The 18,332-nt window shown below is 40.7% G+C and overlaps 1 protein-coding gene across 2 annotated transcripts in view; it reads left to right on the top strand.

The window, feature by feature from the left end:
• nrxn3b (neurexin 3b) overlaps positions 1-18,332 on the top strand; it is a 318,352-nt gene that overhangs the window by 52,892 nt on the left and 247,128 nt on the right. The gene's annotated exons all lie outside the window — the stretch shown is intronic.

The following is an 18,332-nucleotide window of genomic DNA, read 5'->3' as shown; positions in this document are numbered from 1 at the left end:
GACGTAAAGAAAAAAAAGGAAAAGGCTATGAATAAGATAGGAAATAAATATGAAAAATTAAAAAGGGTAAATTTAACTAGGAAGGAATAAAATATATAAAAAAAAAATTAAGGTTAAAAATGAAATAAGATAAAATATATAAATTAAAGTTGAAAATAAAATAACTGTACAACAAAATACACAATACACAGTATAGAACTATATAAATATATAAGAATTCTTCCTGTTAAAAGGGAGTTTTTCCTTCCCACTGTCCCCAAGTGTTTACTCAAAGGAGGTCATTTGATTGTTGGGGTTTTTTCATTTTTTCATTTTTATTGGTTGCTTTGCTGCTCCCTGAGTCAACGAAGACTCAAAGGACAATTTTGACTTGTTTGCGAAGAATGAAAAAAAGGACTGGTTGAGCACTGTGTTTGAAAATAGGTGCCCACATGCACACGTGTAAAAACTGCTTGTATACTACGTGGAAACGTCGATGTTACACAGATCCATAGGGATGGATTGACTATGCATCCAGCATGATGGCACTGCTGGATGAACCTCCACTCTATACTAAAGCGGGCGTCAGCTAAATGCCACATCATAGACCGGAACCACACTAATCGCTGCATTGTGTAGCTGTGTGGCCGACTTCTAAACGCCCTTTCCCTTCTCCTTCTCACTCTCCTTGCTGTTGATTCTCAGGGCAGCCGGGAACGTATGGCACTTATTACAAGTTAATGGATCATAAATTGAAACTGAAAGTTCTATAAAAGAGCTCCAATTCTATGCGCATGTACTCACAAACACTCACACACACACACTGCTCACGCTGAGACTTCTTCCAAAGAATCCGACCTTAGTCTTACTCATTTGTTATGCCCAGCCGATGCCTGGTTTGAGGTCATCGCTTATGAATTACCAGCCTAAATTTACAACCTAATAGGTTTTGGAGCATTTATGTGGTGCTCTGCCCTTCATGTCCTCTACAGGGAAGTGCTAAAATAGGCGTCAACCTCCGGAGATTTTACTTAATGGACTGTTTCAGTTACTCCTTGCTGGTGATGTCATCTGGTTGTGGTCTGTGAGCATGTCGTGGTTGATATGTGTTTATGGATGCACATGGAGTGGCACAGTGCGGCAGCGGTCCCAATTTGCGAGTGGCGCTGTCGTGAGGATTTGATTTGAGTCCAGTGAAATGGGGAAAAGGGTTTAATGTTGAGGTTTGATGTGGATGACTATATCAGCTAATAGTGAATGACTGAGTTCATTGATCTTTACCTCTCAGCCATGAAAGATTGATGGGCGAGTGTGTGGCGTGGACACCCAACTTTTTCAGTTTGATAATTCGAGAACGAGGCAATGTAGGATTTTCACATTGATACCATACCTGCACCTACTAAACATCCACTAAAAATCTCTGACCTTGACCTCAGAAGCTAGATCAGGTCATTTACTAATTGGAAGGTTGGGGTTTGATCCCTGTTCAAGCTACAGTCTTCATGCCAAATATCTTTGGGCAAGACACCCCAAGTTACTCTCTGGTGCATTCGTCAGAGTGTGTGCGAATATATATAATATATATTAAATAAAAAATAGCTAATAGATAGGAAAACGTGATTGCATGAATGGGTATGAATGGGTGAATAAGGCAAAGATGTATAAAGCCGTTTGAGTGCTCAGTTAGAGCTGAAAATATAGACGAACCAGTCCATTTAGTGGAAACCAGTCCATTTAGTGGAAACCAGTCCATTTCGTGCTGTTGGACTGTCGTTGTTGTCGGTGGAGAAGTCGCACACCTCCACAAACATATCCACAGCCAGACGTTGCTTTTGTTTGAAAATGTTAAAATATTTAAATATGCATTTAAAATATGCAGATATATTTTCACGTGGTTTATCTCCGTGCAGTTCAAGAGGAAGCTCAAGCTGAAGCAGCTAGCCCATTTGTAGCTCCGATTGAAAGGCCACAATTCCCTGGATCATCAGCTACATCACATTAAATGTGTCTCTGTGAATAATTGCAAATCACCAGTGGTCATCATGATGGTTCAGTGGTGTGTGGTGTTTACAACATGTCCGATTAGATGGGTTCTTTTGGTTCCTCCAGCTGTCTCATTAGATACGTGATTTGAAAGCTGCTTTCATCTTCAGTGACATCCAGTGAGGCATGCAAGGGTTCCCTATGATTCGCTCAAGTATATACCCGAAGTATAGCTGAAGGAGTAACAAACTGATGACCAAGCAAGTGGACAAATGAGTGAACGCACTGAGACGAGTACTGTGGTTTTGACTGAGATGCATCATGTGCTGGTGAAGCATAGCCACCGAACAAACTGCTGAAAGAATCTGAACGAATTTTTTACATCAACAGAAATGTTGAAATAAATCAACTGTGTCCAAACTATTTTGCTCATCACTACTCCCCTTCTCCCCAGTGCTCATTAATGTTTCAGATATGGCACATGGATGTTCAGCGTTCGACAAAGTACATAAGAACACGCAGATGCGCAAATGTCCAATAAACATGAACCACGAGGACTCGTGTTCGTCTAATGGCGATTTCATGAACTCATTGGAATACTTTAAATTCCCCCAATGAGATTAAGAAACCAAAAAAGGCATTGCACCCCTCCTTCGTGCTCCTTTTTTCATTTTATTTTACCCTCCTCCTTGGCCGGCATCCTCAGCGTAAATTAGCTTCTTGACACGAGCTCTCTCACATAATTCCACAGACATTTAAATAAACTGTCATAGCCATCACCATCATCATCATTCCCATCGCTATCCACTCACCCAAATAATGGAAGTGTGTAAAGTGTGTGTGTGTGTGTGTGTGTGCACGTGGATGTCTTTATTTGTTCTCTCACCACATGGCCATTGTGGTACAATAGTCAATTAACAATCTGTGAAGTGGAGGAAGCAGTAGCATAATAAAGCTAGAAACCACTTAGGTGGATACGACACTAAAGCTAGCTCATATTCTTTCTGGACTATCAATTCAGTGAGCGTGCATCACTCTTAGCTCCGTAAGTACCACCTCACATACGCGCACCATTGTACTAAACCCAGCTGTACTCAAACCCCTCATCCATCTGGGTTAGCCTGTGATCGAGGAAAAGAGTCATACTCACCACCGGCTCTAACTGGTCAAACACAGATGCGCGCGCTCATGCAGATTCCAGAAATAGACATGTGGAGTGATAGCCTGCAGATTGGAGCTGACCAGTCTACCATACAGCCAGCTGTCCCACAGGAATTGGCATTTACTTAGACTGGTGCACACACAGTCGCACACACACACAAACATACACTTGTGTTTGCATGAGTCACGTGAGTTTCAAGTCTTATGATGACAGCTTGTTCTGGATTGGTGTTAAAACAATACTGAATCCCCAAAGTAAATAATATATAAATAAAGCTATTAGAGCTGTTCCTCATCGTAGAACTCTTTTGAAATGTTTTTATTAAGAAGTAGAAGCTAAAGAGTGTCAAACAGTATTTAAGCCTCTGGTTTTCTATATGTGCTAATGGTAAGGCTTCAACTGATTGTAATGACAAGTAGTTGAATTTATGTCTTTTGTCACGGTCCGGGGCAGCGGCCGTGTGGAGAGTGGAAGGAGGACTCAAAGCGCAGCACTCATTCAGGTGTGAGGGTGATTTATTGATAATAACAAACATAAAGAGGAGATGGCAAAACAGAACTACGGATGAACTAAACTGGGTGAAACTACACAAAGGAGTGGCAAACCTGAACACGAAGGGAGAACAGCAGGGAGAGCACGCAGAGGATTTCACAGGGTAGATGCAGAGTACGCAGGGTAACGCAGAGGATGAACACAGGTAGGAACACAGACGACGCGACGAGGAGCAGAGGAAATCACACGCTATAAATACACAAAGAGACACTGGGAAATCACACACAGATGGGGGAAACAGCTGGACCTGATTAACCTGACGAGACAGGGGAACACTAACACCAGGGACCAACAGAGGGAGCACAAACCCAGAACCCAGTGTCTAAAATCCCAAACACAAACCATCCCAAAACAGCCATGAATAATAATGAAAGTAATAACAATAAGTACATAAACATAAAGTCACTGAGTCATGGTCACAGGACCATGACATCTTTAATGATGAATAGAAACTACACTTGCACTTGTCTTTTTTAATCATTTGCACTGGACACTACACAAAGTTATTTCAAATGTGATATTAAGAATAGTAAATGGACATAGTCTCAGGATAAAGAAGGCTTGAATGTTTTGCTGACTTTATGACAAAATGTTTTGCTGTTGTTAGTTAAAAAACCTGAAAGTTTTAAATGACACTCGTGCTTTTTCTAACAGAGCTAGCCGACTGTGCAGCTGGCTACTCATTCCCTTTTTGTTTTTGCTGTTAGTTTTTTTTCTTGCGCCATGACACGATGTTGTAAAAATAAATAAAATATGTCAAAATTAATAGTGCTCACATTCCGAGTCCCAAATTTTGTTCTTTATCTATTTTTCTGTCCTCATTGGTAAGAAATTAACGACTGAGTTTGTGAAGTGGCTCCAAGGCTTGAGAGGATCCTTTTCTCTTTAATTTTAGAATAGACCGGCCCTTGGATACATAACATGGCTTCTCCCTCTTTAGACCGAAAGCTGTTAGTCTTATCTGTGCTGATGAGATATAGATGTATATGTTGTTTTTGTGCGTGCACCTAACCCATGCTTGTCCCATCGTTAAACTGAAATATGTTTGAAACAAGGATCTGCAACTGTGCTAGAAGCAGACAGACTCCTCCCTCTAACAGGGGGATCTGATCAAAACAACGGGGGGTCTAAACAAAGATGTAATTTGTTGGTTAACTTGAATGATTTCTCGAAAATTCGATCAAGTGAGTAGCCAAATGAAGCCAAACACCAGGTGTGCGCTGATGTCTCAGTAAAAGTGCCTTTACTTTCAGTTCAGCTCTAAAATACTTTATTCAGGCTTGTCAGTCAAAGTTCTGGGCTAAAACACAAGGACACTTAAAAGAAATAAAACAATTCAGATGCAGAGATTCAATAAGCTTCGCGCTATAATTCATATCATGGAAATATAAATGCTAATGCAATCTCTTTTGTGCATGCAATGTGAAACACAAAGCACTGCAGTGAGTCATTCCTTTCTCAAATTTCTGGAACCAGCCTAAAGTTGTTGATGTAATGTCCTTAGCCCAATGAAAATAGGCCACTGAAGTCCATGAGGTGTTCACTAGTGTGTTATTCAACTAGCAGTAGGCCTTCTGGCATTTGTTCCTCTCCTTGTATTCTGAAGGGTCCCGTGGGAGAGTGAGCCGGTGAAAACGGAGAGAGGAGTTGGTGGCGGGGGGGAGACAGCGACAAAGAGGATGCTTTTAGTGTACCGGGCCAAATAAAGCACCTTTTCTCTGATAAAGCAGTGATGAAGCTAAAGAGAAGGAGACTGTGAGTGTAATAGAAGAGAGAGAGAGGGATTCAGGGGTTTGGTGCGAAGAAACAGGAAAATTAGCTAAACCTCGTGTTTCGAAAAGACGTGTCTTCGGATCATTTCTAATGTAGCGTAGGAAAAGAAAGTCATACAACCTTGACTAAGTTGTCTCTCTGAGTATTCTTACTCTCATTCATATTCCCTCTCACTTCTCTTTGCACACTCATCCTTTCAGTGTGGTGATTTATCCCTTCATCTCCAGAGTGTCACTGAAGAGAGCCGTTTGGCTCTCCAGACTAATAACCGTCGCTGAGATGGAGAGAGGATAATGTTATTGACTTCCAAGCTAGAAAGCAGCTGGCAGTGTGTGTGTGTGTGCGTGTGTGTGTTTCCATGTGCCATGTACTGTCATTCTGGGTTGTATTTTTCTGTGTTGTTTAGATCTGGTGTGCGTATTTAAAATTTGTGAACATCCGTGTTGTGAAAGCTGCTTCATTCACCAGTACACCAAACAGTTAGCTATGCTGCTGCAAGCTTGCATTAGCATCGTTGTGCTAAATGTAGGCGGACCTTGCTTCACAAATAGTAAATACCGCTTTCCTCAATGACAATAATTCTGTATTTACCTCCGCATGTCAGGATCAGTTGATTTGATTGCAGCCAAACAGGATTTGCTAAAGCGGCTGACATTTGTTTTTCATAAAACACCCACTCATGTTGCCATATTTTTATTATTATCACGTGCAGGAACCTGGATCACAAAAGTTTACAACATGTGTTTAAAAAAAAAAAAAAGCTATGTATGAAACAATGATGGTCCAGATGATATGGTGGTCACACTCAAAGCACTGGAAAATCTATGTAGGCAAGGCAAGAAAGAAGAAGAGAGATGGCAGAGTTCAGAGTGAAAACTGATGCAGAGACACGGCGGCTGGGCATCCAGCATCATGTTTGCTTCCACGTGATAAAGAAAGCAGATGTGAGAGTGTGAATGTGTCAAAAAAATCCAAGCTCACCTTTTGCCTGTTGATGCTTTTGTGCATCTTTTTTATATATATGTCTGTGGTTGTAAACTGAGATGTACTGCATTGTAGCTTATTTACCTTCATGCTTAAAGTTTGCAATCAGCCCTGCAGTAAGGTTAAAAGGAGGAAGCTCAAGGAAGGTGAGGGTAATCCATCGCTACTCTTATCTCTTGAAGGAGCAAATCGTTGCAAATGCTTGCACACACTAACACACAAACACGTGGGCGTGCACGCACACACACACGCGCTACCGAGTGAGAATCACATATTGTTTTGGCTACGGGCTATAACTGGTTCTAGCTGGATTTAAAGCTACAGAAGGGTTTTCTTTCTTCATTTTGTCAAGCTCAATGTTAAATGTGCTTCCCTGACTCGTCTCCAGCTTTGTCCCCGAATCTCGTCTGCTCTCCAAGAAATAATTATTACACTCAGCCCTCACATATATTTGTAAATGAGAAGGGATATACTTCTTAGTTATCTTGCAGCCCGTGTTTCATGGTTTGGCTTGAACTAAATACTCGAATGTCTGCGTGTAAATAAATTGCTGTTTCACCGCCTTCTTAAAGCGCCACTCAACACGATTGGCTGTTGAGATTAGGTCACAGATCGAGCCTGAGGTTTGGCACCTTGCTCTTCCTCGCCATCCAAATTATATTGGCTTTGAGGGCTCTTTCACAGTGAGTCATGTTTATTTCATTGTCCCTTTTATGGCACCGCTGTTCCCCTTTTAACCCCTCGCCTCCCTGCGTGCAGCTAAATGTTCTGGCAGTACACAGGAGAGTAAGTTATGGAGGTAATAAATATTAGAAGACCTCAGCTCCGACTAGGAATGTGTGCTAATCTGTTTCAAGTGCTGTAGAGGTGCTTTGCCTCTCGCCTGCTCTCATCAGTTTCATCCAGGAATTGCATTAATGCTATATTAAACAATTTAATATGTTATTTAAAAACTGTTTAGTTTTTTTTAAGGAACAAATGCAATGACCGGGAGCTGTCTCTGCTGTTTCTGGTTCCCAGTGCTGCTTCAGATCTGTGCGTCATGTCATGTTTAAAATAACAGCACAGACAAAGATCTTAAAAGCACCACCCAGTTAGTTTCTTTATAGCTGATTCTTTTTATAATGTAATTTCATGTATAAATGCAACTGTGACAGTTCATCAAACGTCTGTTTGATTTATTAGCATGTCATTCCAACAGCAGCGGTAAGAGCTACACAAATCTACTTTTCTAATTGCGTATGCTGTGCAATCTTTAATCGGCGTGTCACGTTATCGCAACTGCACATGTTGACTCGCATGCATATGGGATGTTCGGTAAGGAGGAACTGCAGAAAAAAGCCTTCACATTAAGCGCACAGTGTTGCTGTAATTACAAGTGTGAATTTTGATGTGGGCCCACAGATTTCCCATGTGGCATTGCAAATTCAGAAACTGTGTCAATATAAGCAGTAAACATACTGAGGAATCCATGAATGTCCTCGTAAATCAAAATTAACTTGCGGTGGGATTTTATTTTTGTTGTTCTCTTTTAATTTGAATGAGTACCATTTTGCAAGTGTTGACTCTCTTGAATGAAAATAACTTCTTTTTCCTTAAAGATCTGATGTGCAACTGCTAACTGCCATTCCTGCGATGTAAAAATGATTCAGGTGCGGCTGGTGACATGTGCTGCAGTGTGAATTCACTTAATTAATCGAGGTTCTCCTGCATGTGGACAGGAGCAAAACGGCATGCCGCAGCTGTATCATTTTAAATAGTAGCACTCAGAATATCTACGTAGCTGTTCCACTCGTTAAACAAGTCAAATGATTTTATTAGCAAAAGCCTCAAAATATGACATTTGGGTTTGGAGCTGAAACCGTGAAGTGGCAGTAAAACTAATGATAAGAGTAGCGTGCAGCTTCATGCTCCGTGGCTCTATCCACAGGCAGGTTGGAAACTGACAGAGACTGATGTGGTGAGGTGGAGACACAGCCAGGCTTCTGACAGGAAAGATAATAGCCAATAAGGCAACGCCACTCTGGATGACTGACAGGCTCCAGGGAAGGCCTTGCCTTCCCGCAGTCCTGCTCCATGGAGCAAGTCTCTGCTTAGATATAAACATGATGAGTAGACACACATGCACAAAGGCACACGCTGAGGACTTCTCAATCCAAAGTGACATTTCACCGACTACACAAATTACCGAAGGACAGCTTATTATGAGTTTGTGTACTAGGGCTCAGTCTATAGCAGGGGTGCCCAATCCCAGTCCTCGAGAGCTACCGTCCTGCAGCTTTTAGATGCATCCTTGTTCCCACACACCTGAATCAAATGAATGGCTTGTTATCAGGCCTTTGCCAAACATGATGGCATGCTGAAGAGATCAAACCATTTGATTCAGCTGTGTTGGAGTAGGGATGCATCTAAAAGCTGCAGGACGGTAGCTCTCGAGGACCGGGATTGGGCACCCCTGGTCTATAGTGTACATACCGTGATCCCAGTATGCTTTTATTACTCATTTTAAATTGAATTCAATTTTAATCTGATGACAATACAAAAGAAAAAGCATTATATTAACGACATGAAAGAAAAAACACTCAATTTTGATCAAACAGCATTTTACATCAAATTAGATCAAGGACGGCTTTTAGTTTTGGCTAAACTTTAGTTTGTAAAGATAAAAATGCCATGATAAAAAACATAAATGATTGTTGACAATTACTAACAAATTAAATATGTATAATGAATTCACAAAATTGAACTATGTCACCAACTAAAACTAGGCTGCAGAACTTGGGGGATATGAAACAGGCCACTGAATACTGAGCCGCAGATGGATATGGAAATGAGACAAAATCTGATTGGATGACGTGTAAAGCGTAGAAATCTGTAAGAGTTAGCGATACTTCCATGTGTGCACAATCTAAAGGATTTTTTCATTGTCACAACAGTGGATGGACGTGCTGAAGTTCTTACCTCGATTACATTGATGACCTCTGAATTCCAGCTTCAGACATTCTGCATGTTTGCTTGCTCACATTTGTGGTGATTCTCATGAGCGAACAACAACCCCTACACAGAGGAGCAACAGCTTTGCTCTTTTATGTAGCAAAGCCATTTGATTTTAAGATAAAAGGGTTTGAGTGGACTTAGAATAAAGTATGTGTTAATTAGGGATTCCCCTACATATTGCCTAATTAACACATACTTGGCTTTTTCACTAATATCAGGCTGCTGGCATAGATGATGGCTTATAGACAAGAAGCTACTTTTAGCTGCTCCCTCATCACAGAGGATGGCCACAGTGATAGCTCCACATTTTTTTGATTTGGCAGCGTTTTATGCCCAAAGGGCGTTTGTGTCTCTGGTTGGAATTGAAATAGCGACCTATTGACCTATCAAATGTGTTTGCTGTGAAACATTCATAAGAAAATCAAGACATTCTTACAGTCTACAAATCTTTAAAATAAGCTGAATGTCAAATAATCTAAGTGAAGGATGGATTGTAGTCCTTTTACTCTATTTATATCCAACAGTTTTAATCCCAAGCAGAAAACCCCTCCTAATTTTTACGGTACATGTAGCATATAAAACATATGTCAAACCAACACAGATGCAGAGTGGTGAAAGTTTATAAAGACGCTGCCATGCAGAGCAGCGGAGAATATGAAACCAATGCAATGCTCACTGCCGTCACTTTCCATTTGGGTTCAGGATGGCAGCTGTCAGGCTGACGCAAGAGTCGGCATTGGAGAGACACTCTGTCAAAGATCGTTTGATTGTTAAAGGAATAATAGCGACTGCAGATGACGCCATAGTATCATAACACACACTTATAGACATTAAAAAAAACAAAAACAAAAAACCTGCAGTGCATAAAGATTCAGTCAGCATGTGACAGTATTAACCAGATGCTAAAAACACACAAGTAAAGAGCTAATGACATCAGCTAAATGTAAAACCTCAAACTGTGTCAGGATGTCAGGACTTTGAATGCATATTGCACATTTAAAGTCAGAAGCATGGCTCAGGTGTCTTTCTTTTTTTGTTTGTTTGACTAAGGTTTCCACTGTTTGCAATTTCTGTTCAGTTTCTCAATAACCATCACTGTCTGTTATGCTCTGTGTGCACGTTATAACTGCATTATGCTGTCACACTCGGCACAAAACTTGAAAATTAGCAAAAGGTTAAATGTGCAGCACATCTATTGAATGTTCTGCACAGGAATTAAGAAAAACAGTGCTAACTAACAGTTAATGTAGCTATCTTAGCAAAGCATTGACATTGATATATTGCTTACAGAGGCCACTATTTACTGCTTTGCACTAAATCCTTCAGTAGAACAGAGTCATGTTTTACTTACTTTTTTAAATTTAAATTTAAATAGCTTTTAACAAAGTCAATCAACTCTTATCAGTACATAAGACTTCCTCGTGATTTTAGCCAGTTAATGCCGACATATAACTTTGGAAAGCCAACGTTAAAGGGGGGCGCCATGTTCTGAGATTTCTACTCTTTATTGTATACTATCACAGACTCGTAGTCGTACTTAATAATGGGAATGCAGGATTTCTCCCTTTCTCCCCTTTGCAAGCTCATCTTCAACCTCCACCTCCTCGCTCCAGCATTCGCTCCGCACAATTGCCTCAGTTGATGGGATTGGACCTCAGGCGCCTGCCCCCATTCTTCAGACACCCTCCATCCCTCCATCGTTCACTCCCACCATTCGCACCATCCCCCGGCTGTCATTCCAGACCTCATCGCTCACTCCATGGAGACTTCACCATCAGGAGCCAATAAGGAGCTTCACACACACACACACAGACGTAGAAAAACACATTGAAGGTGACAGTGACTGTTTCAATCGGTAGCTGGAAAGAAGCCTCTGGCCATGTCTAAACGAATGCAGATAAATTAAACAATAAAATTTATCTGTCCAAACATTTTCAGATCCTTTTCCTTTGGACACCCAGTACAAAAGTGAAATCTTTCACATTCTTCTTTTGCCCATTTCACTGCAGCTCTGTGTTTTTTCTGCAGTTGCTTGAAGAGTAGCTGCATGTCATTCTCTCGTGGTATCATATCAAAGTCCACGGGAGAAGTAGCATTTTTAAATGTTACGCTTGAATAACTCACCCCTTTGTGGGCATGAGAGACATTTTTAGTCATTGTTAACAATTAAGTCATTATAAATTCAGAAGACACAAAACGACACAGTATGTGTGTGCACGTGATTCATTTCAGTGCCATATTCCCCCTCCTCCTAGTGCTGCTTTTTTGACTTTACTGAATCCTGAGGGGACAAACACTTCTCTATATCTGGTAACGCTACATTATATTTATCATCTAATTTAGAACTTTTTCAGTTGCCCTTTGACCCTTTAAGCATAATTTATACAACTATGTCGAATCCCTGCATCGTTGTTGCGTGCATTTCTACGTATGCCCTCTTGTGTCTGCGCTGCTCGGCCATCATGAGTGAAACTGAGCTGTTGATGTTGGCACTAATACACTTTGAAGTTAGTTGTTACTTTTACTGAAAAGCAGTATACTGTCCATGGCTAGTAAAAGAAAAAACTCCAGAACGCTCACTACTTCATGGTGTAATAATCAAACTAGATTCTGTACAATTACAACCTATTCGGTTTTTTTCAATAAAGCCTTTCTGCTTTTGCCAATCAATAATATGATCCATAAATAAAGCATTGATGCTAATGCTGTGTTTATAGACCATATTACCAAACAGTCTGATTATGGTTGACTTCAGTGTCACTGCAACGTTAAGTCACATTTCTGGTAAGCTGCTCGTCGTAGCTTTAGCTCTATGTCATAGATTTAATGCAGCACTATTAATCAAACATTAGTGCTTCTGGAAGTGCTACAGAGTAAGTTTGCATGTATATTATTAAAATAGGAAATGCTAAATCTAGCTCACATGCAATAAGTGAAGTGGTATAGTATAGTGGTAAAATATAAATTAGTTTTGCTGCTACTAATTAAAGGCATGTGGGTGTTTAAGCACATAAGACTAAGGCCTCGCCCATGCATCCTGTGTATTTTATCATCATCATTTGTAAAGTGTGATAGATAATCTGCTGTTATTTTATTATTATTTTTATTATTTTCATAAAAATAATCAAGAACATGTCCGACAAATGGAATTTGCACTCTCATGCAGACACTACAGAACAGGGGGAGTAACTCCAGGCCTCAAGGGCCGGTGTCCTGCAGGTTTTAGATTCTCACACCTGAATCAAATGATTAGTTCATTACCAGGCCTCTGCAGCACTTAATTTAGCCATTTAAATCAGCTGTGTTGGATCAGGAACACATCTACAACCTGCAGGACACCGGCCCTTGAGGCCTGGAGTTCCCCCACCCCTGCTACAGGACCTTGAGGGTAAATAATTGAAATAGCCCTTGGCACTGACCGCTAAAGTACTGGACTTCTAGACAGCCAAACCATGGATACACACATGACTTTATTCTTACATGAGTCTCTACAAGTAGTTTAAATGGTTTAGTATGCATATCACCAGCCAATAAAGAGAAACACCAATATCATCTCGAGCTTGCTCTCCTGGCAGTTTGTGATAATGAAATTGCCCGTCCACTGAGAATAATATGGTGTCCCGCTTAAGTGTAATATAAAAAGGAAGCTGTTTGCTCTGCTGCCATTCCATGTGCATTACTTGCCTTCCTACCAATAATGAGCCACATGCTCTCACAGTCAGGATGTTGCATTCTTTTAAGTCTGCCTCGTTTCTCCCTTCAGCAGTTTCTATTGCGTGAAGCATTTTGAAGTTGAGAGGGGTTTATTTTATTTATACTACGTGGTAAATATTGCAGTAAAATGAGCATGTACTGCTGTATAAGTAATGATGGTTTTGAAACTCTAAATGAAACATGTTTTTTTTTTTTGCAGTGGGAGATCTTAGATACTAATTTAAACAAGCCATTCATTGGGGACTGTACTTTTGCAGGGATGATCTTCCGAGTGTAAAAGGTATCGTGGAAAGTGTTGGACTGGCAGAGTTATTTGTGTTTTCTGAGAGGTTAAAGGAGGTAAGGAGAGACGGGGATTTGGTGATGTGTTATCAGGTGCAGTAATGAAGAATCGCAAGCCGGAGGGACACCTCCTCACTGCTAGTCTTAACACACAGTGTCACTTTGTTTCTCTGGAGAGCCATTGGTAGCGTCTCTGTCTCTCCTTGCTTCCATCTGCCAGTCTCACTCTCCTGCTCTGGCTCTCTCCATCTTCCAATCTCTGCGTCCTTTTTTCTTTTTTTTCCATCTCAGTCTCTGCTTCCACCTCTCACATCCTTTTGTCCTAGACTCTTTTTGCTTCCGCTGTGTCACTTCTGTTTATGTTTATCTCTCTCTTTGTCTCGCTCTTTGTCAGGCTTCCTTTCTCAATCTGTGAGCGCAGACATCAAAGGCAGTCTCAGACAGGCCGTCTGCCACGGCTTCACAAGGTTACATGAAATACGAGATGAGAAAAGAAGTGTCAGGGTGACAGTTCAGTTTAACCTCTTAGATATGTCGTGTGGCATCTTTAAAGCTGTCATAAAAAGGACACACTAAATGATTTTTATGTGTAGTTTTTGTCTTGCAGATAAATGCCTGAAATCTCTCATGTGTTGCTTTTTCACTGCATTTTTGTATTCTGAATGAATGTAATTGTTGCAGAGAGTACGTCGGTCATAATTGGCCGGTAAAATATTAGCAGGGAACACATTTCCCACCAAATCTCCCTCCAACATAAGCCTTTCTGACAGTGCTGCTTGCTTTTGAAGAGAGACATCACCCATGGTGCTCCAAATTCATTTGACATGTGATGGCTCACCACTGAACCAGAGCCGCACAGTCGCATAGTTAGCATTAGCCTTGCATTGCAGTAGAAAACCATATGGTTCATATTGTTTGGGGTTTTCTGGCTAATTTGGGCTAAATGTAGTCTTTTAGCAGTTTTCAAGTGATCCTGTTCTCACATATTAGGGAAGGAGGTACAAAGTGGTGATGATTTTTAAGCTCATTTTCTTTTGAGTGGATGCAACCTTGGATAATCCCTAAGAGTACCCCACAAATGCTAGTAGCAGATACTTAAATCTTCTATGTTTAAGTTTCAATCTTCAGGCTTGTTTATCTGAAAACACAGTGCGAACATGTATTTGATGTGTCACACATCCTGTTCACTTTGCCAGTAAAGTGTCCTTGGGACTGGTGGTCATGCTTACTACCCAGCTCACTTCCTTGTGAGGTTTGGGGGTTTGGTGGCTCTGCAACTGTAAGTGAGCATTTTTGCCACAATCACAAAGTCTCAAATCTGATTAACATCATCTTGTTTCCCTTTTATATGTTCCAAGTCTTTTTGCCAACAAACGATAAAGGGCAGTTTGGTGTCCTGCAGCGATCCTGAGTTAGCTGAAGGTTGTGGGCAGTTGTTTCATAAGACCCTTGAGGTCAGACTGGAGAGAATTCAGCGTGTGTGACAAGAGGAAGCGGAAGAAAATGGGAGATGGTAATGAAGGAGCTAATTGCTTCCAGTGGATTTTGAAATCGAACGCCAACCCCCAGTGCATACACCAGGCATCACACAAATGGAATATTGATGACTAAGGCGAAAATAAGAGAAAATGACCCCGCTATGTGATCAATATGAAAGCCACAGATCTGTGCAGAACATGTCTCAACAGGCAATACATTTCCCCTGGTCTTTATGGATCCGTATACACTTACCGCAAGCTTTGTATTGCTGAAGTGCACAAATAATGCATATCAATTTGCACTCTCTGTTATTCAGAGCAACAATGCTATATTAATGGCTTTTTACAGCTCTACAGAAACTTTGTAATTACATCATTGTAGATAACGCTGTAACATATCATAGTAAGCTTCTATTTGGAATTTACTGTCAGTGTAATTTATGATAAACTAGCTTTGACATACACATATATACATTTCCATTCATTTTCTTTTTTGCTAGCTGTAGATTCAAACTATATAGAAATTTGTTTAGCTTTAAAAAGAAGCACAACACCTAAGCTGTAAACCTTGGGTTTGATATAAACATAGAATACTGTTGGTATAATAATAATGTTGACCTCTAATCTTAAAAGAGACATTTAAGGGACACAGTGCATATATTTTGACAATAATTTTAGATCCTAATATACATTGTACCCTACTGGATTCACATGTCGGTCAGGCTGATCATTTAACCTCAAACTTCTGCCTCCATAATTATTCATTCATAATGTAAATTAAAAAGAAATGAAACTTGCACATAAGATGATGAGCATGATCACATTTTATCTGCCATCAGTCGTTAGCGATATTAACATGATGAACATTTTGGTTGACATTAAAATGTTGACCAAAAGTTTAGGAATTGGCAACATTATGTCAATATGATACATCCAAGGCCCCTCAGTTTCCCTCATTTCTTTATATATTACTAGGAAAATAATAAAATAAATGAGAAAGTTTAGCGATTTATTGAAACGAGGGATAAATGGAAATAAATAAATGGAAGAAAAGAAAAAGCTGATTCTAATGAGCCAAGTCCAATATTTGTTATGATCACCCTTATTGTTCAACACAGCCTGACTTATTATAAGCAAGCTTTCTTGTAATTTCTTTAAATAGGTTTCAAGAATAGTTTTCCAGGATTCTTAAAAAACATTTCAGAGCTCTTCTTTGCACGTTCGCTGCCTTTTGTTCTGTTCTTTGCCAAAATGATCCCTCATTAGTAATCAGTAATGCTGAGGTCCGGGTTCTCAGGAGGCCAATCCATAACTGATCATTGTGGATGTTTTTTCATCCTGGTATACTTTCACTGTCGTGCTTATATAATAGTCCGAACAGGTGCAAAGAAACAGTCTCTCTAGGCTTGTTGTGCAATTTGAGCAGCATTCCTGAGATAGCCAACCTAATTAAAGTGTGCTGTATAGTAGAGGGATGTTGCCATGACAATAACCTTTCTACCTTAGGTCAAGGGAGAGCATACTAGATCAGGTGTCTGGAGATGATCTAAAGGATAACACTGCTGCATGCCTACAAAGAAAGCTTGTACACAGAGGTACTTTCCCTGTACCTTTCGGTTTCAAATCACAAGTGTTCTTCGTTTAAATGCGTTCATTGCTGTGTATACAGTAGAAAGGTTGCTTAGTATTCAAGTGAGAACAGCTTCAAGGATAATTGATTTGGAAAAGTGAAAGACGCAGCATTTTATGCGTCTCAATCAGTTGGGAAAATTCAGCCCTGTAACCATTTTTGCTGTCAGTTTGCCATGCAAGAGGCCTTCAGGCAAGATGTGACAGAAGGCCCACAGAACATATAGCACTGGCTCTCTCTGATGCTAGTGTTAATGTTCAATAAAGCCAACCGGAGCGAGGGGCTAGACTCTCATTTTATTGCTGTGGATGTAAAAATCAATATTTTATTAATAATCTGAAAGTGTTTTGAAAGAAATTACGGCCCTTTCTGGGGGAGCTTTTGGATGCGACATGCCGCTGTCTGTTTTTCTTCAGTTATTACAACACTATCGTTTTGATTTTGATGCCCAGCACAGTATAAAGCTTTTGCGAAGAACAATATTACATGAATATACAATCAGGCGAGCTTCTCCACGCTGTCAGTGCTTGTGTAATTTCTAAGATGAGATGCATAAAATCAGTAGAGATGGGAGGAGGGCTTTTTTTTGATCCTCTAATGTATATTCTTTTAGCTCTGTGTTGTGCTGTCTCAGTGGTAATAATGGGTTTCTATTTATTCCCCCGGCACATGGATGAGGGCTTTCACAGTTCCTTTGTTTCCTCCCATACTATTTCTTCCTGTTTCTTCGCGCAGTGCAAAGACACGAGTTTGACATCCCACAGCCTCGCTCCCCTTTTTCATTTGTTTCTATCTCAGTATTGTCGTTCTCATCCTTCCTTCCTTTCTGCCAGCTTCTCAGCACCGCTCCCTCATGTTTACATATTGCCTGATCCGAAACAACAAAACTGAAGCTCGCAGCGCTCGTGTTCTCCCCCTCTCTCCCTTTTCCTTTCTCCGCTTTCTTCTTCCACATTTGTCCATCATGACTTGTCTGCGAGTAACACAAAGGAAGAACCCCAGGACAGTGAGGAAATGAAATGACACATTGAAATGCCTTTTGTTGGCAGGTAGCATTGTAGTTACCGTCACAGCAGTGCCAGAGCAGTTAGTAGGTTTGGTTCATGTTGTTCTTGAGGTTGAAATTTCTGAAAGGTGACACCTTGAACAGTGCGCCTTTGGAGGAGGAATTATGTAGTCGCTGCAGGTTGCTGTTGCCAGCTTAACACAAATGATAGTGAGGGTGTCTCTATTAGATTCACCCACACCCATATTGACCATGCAGCACAGAAAGCTACACTGAGAAACTGGGAAAACAGATTTCTAGAGTCCTCCCTTTCCCCGTCTCCAGCTGTCTCACCATACTTATAGCGTCAATTTAAAAAAAAGGGGCTCAGGAAGTCACTTTGCAACAGCCGAGTGACATAAAACTGTAAAATCAGACTAAGTTTGATTTATGCGCCCCATTAGCGGGGAATAGTGTTCCATCATAAGTAGCCTGTCTGTCTGGAGGCTGTACGCGAAACCCAAACCCACGGTCGGATTTTATGATCTCAGCTGAATGATGGGATTATCATAGCTGTAATTATAGTGCATTGTGTATGTGTGTGCTTGCCTGATGGAAGCTTTTGTGCAACATGCAGCAGTTCCCTATTTACTCAGGCTGACTCACGATGAATGAAGAGAACAACACTCATGCTTGTTTCATGTTTAGGAGATTTTATAACAAACGGCAGAATAAATGCGGTAACGACCGGCTGTGGTCTTGTGGAAGAGTGCGATGAATCATAGCACGGCACCGCAGCAGGGGGCTTAGCTG

The sequence above is a fragment of the Copadichromis virginalis genome, linkage group LG15 (assembly GCF_057382275.1).
Source record: "Copadichromis virginalis isolate Kocher_CV1m ecotype Utaka linkage group LG15, C_Virginalis_male_GT1.1, whole genome shotgun sequence".
Classification (NCBI taxonomy): domain Eukaryota; kingdom Metazoa; phylum Chordata; class Actinopteri; order Cichliformes; family Cichlidae; genus Copadichromis; species Copadichromis virginalis.
The sequence above is the reverse complement of the archived record's forward strand: the minus strand, read 5'-3'. Positions and strand labels throughout refer to the sequence as shown.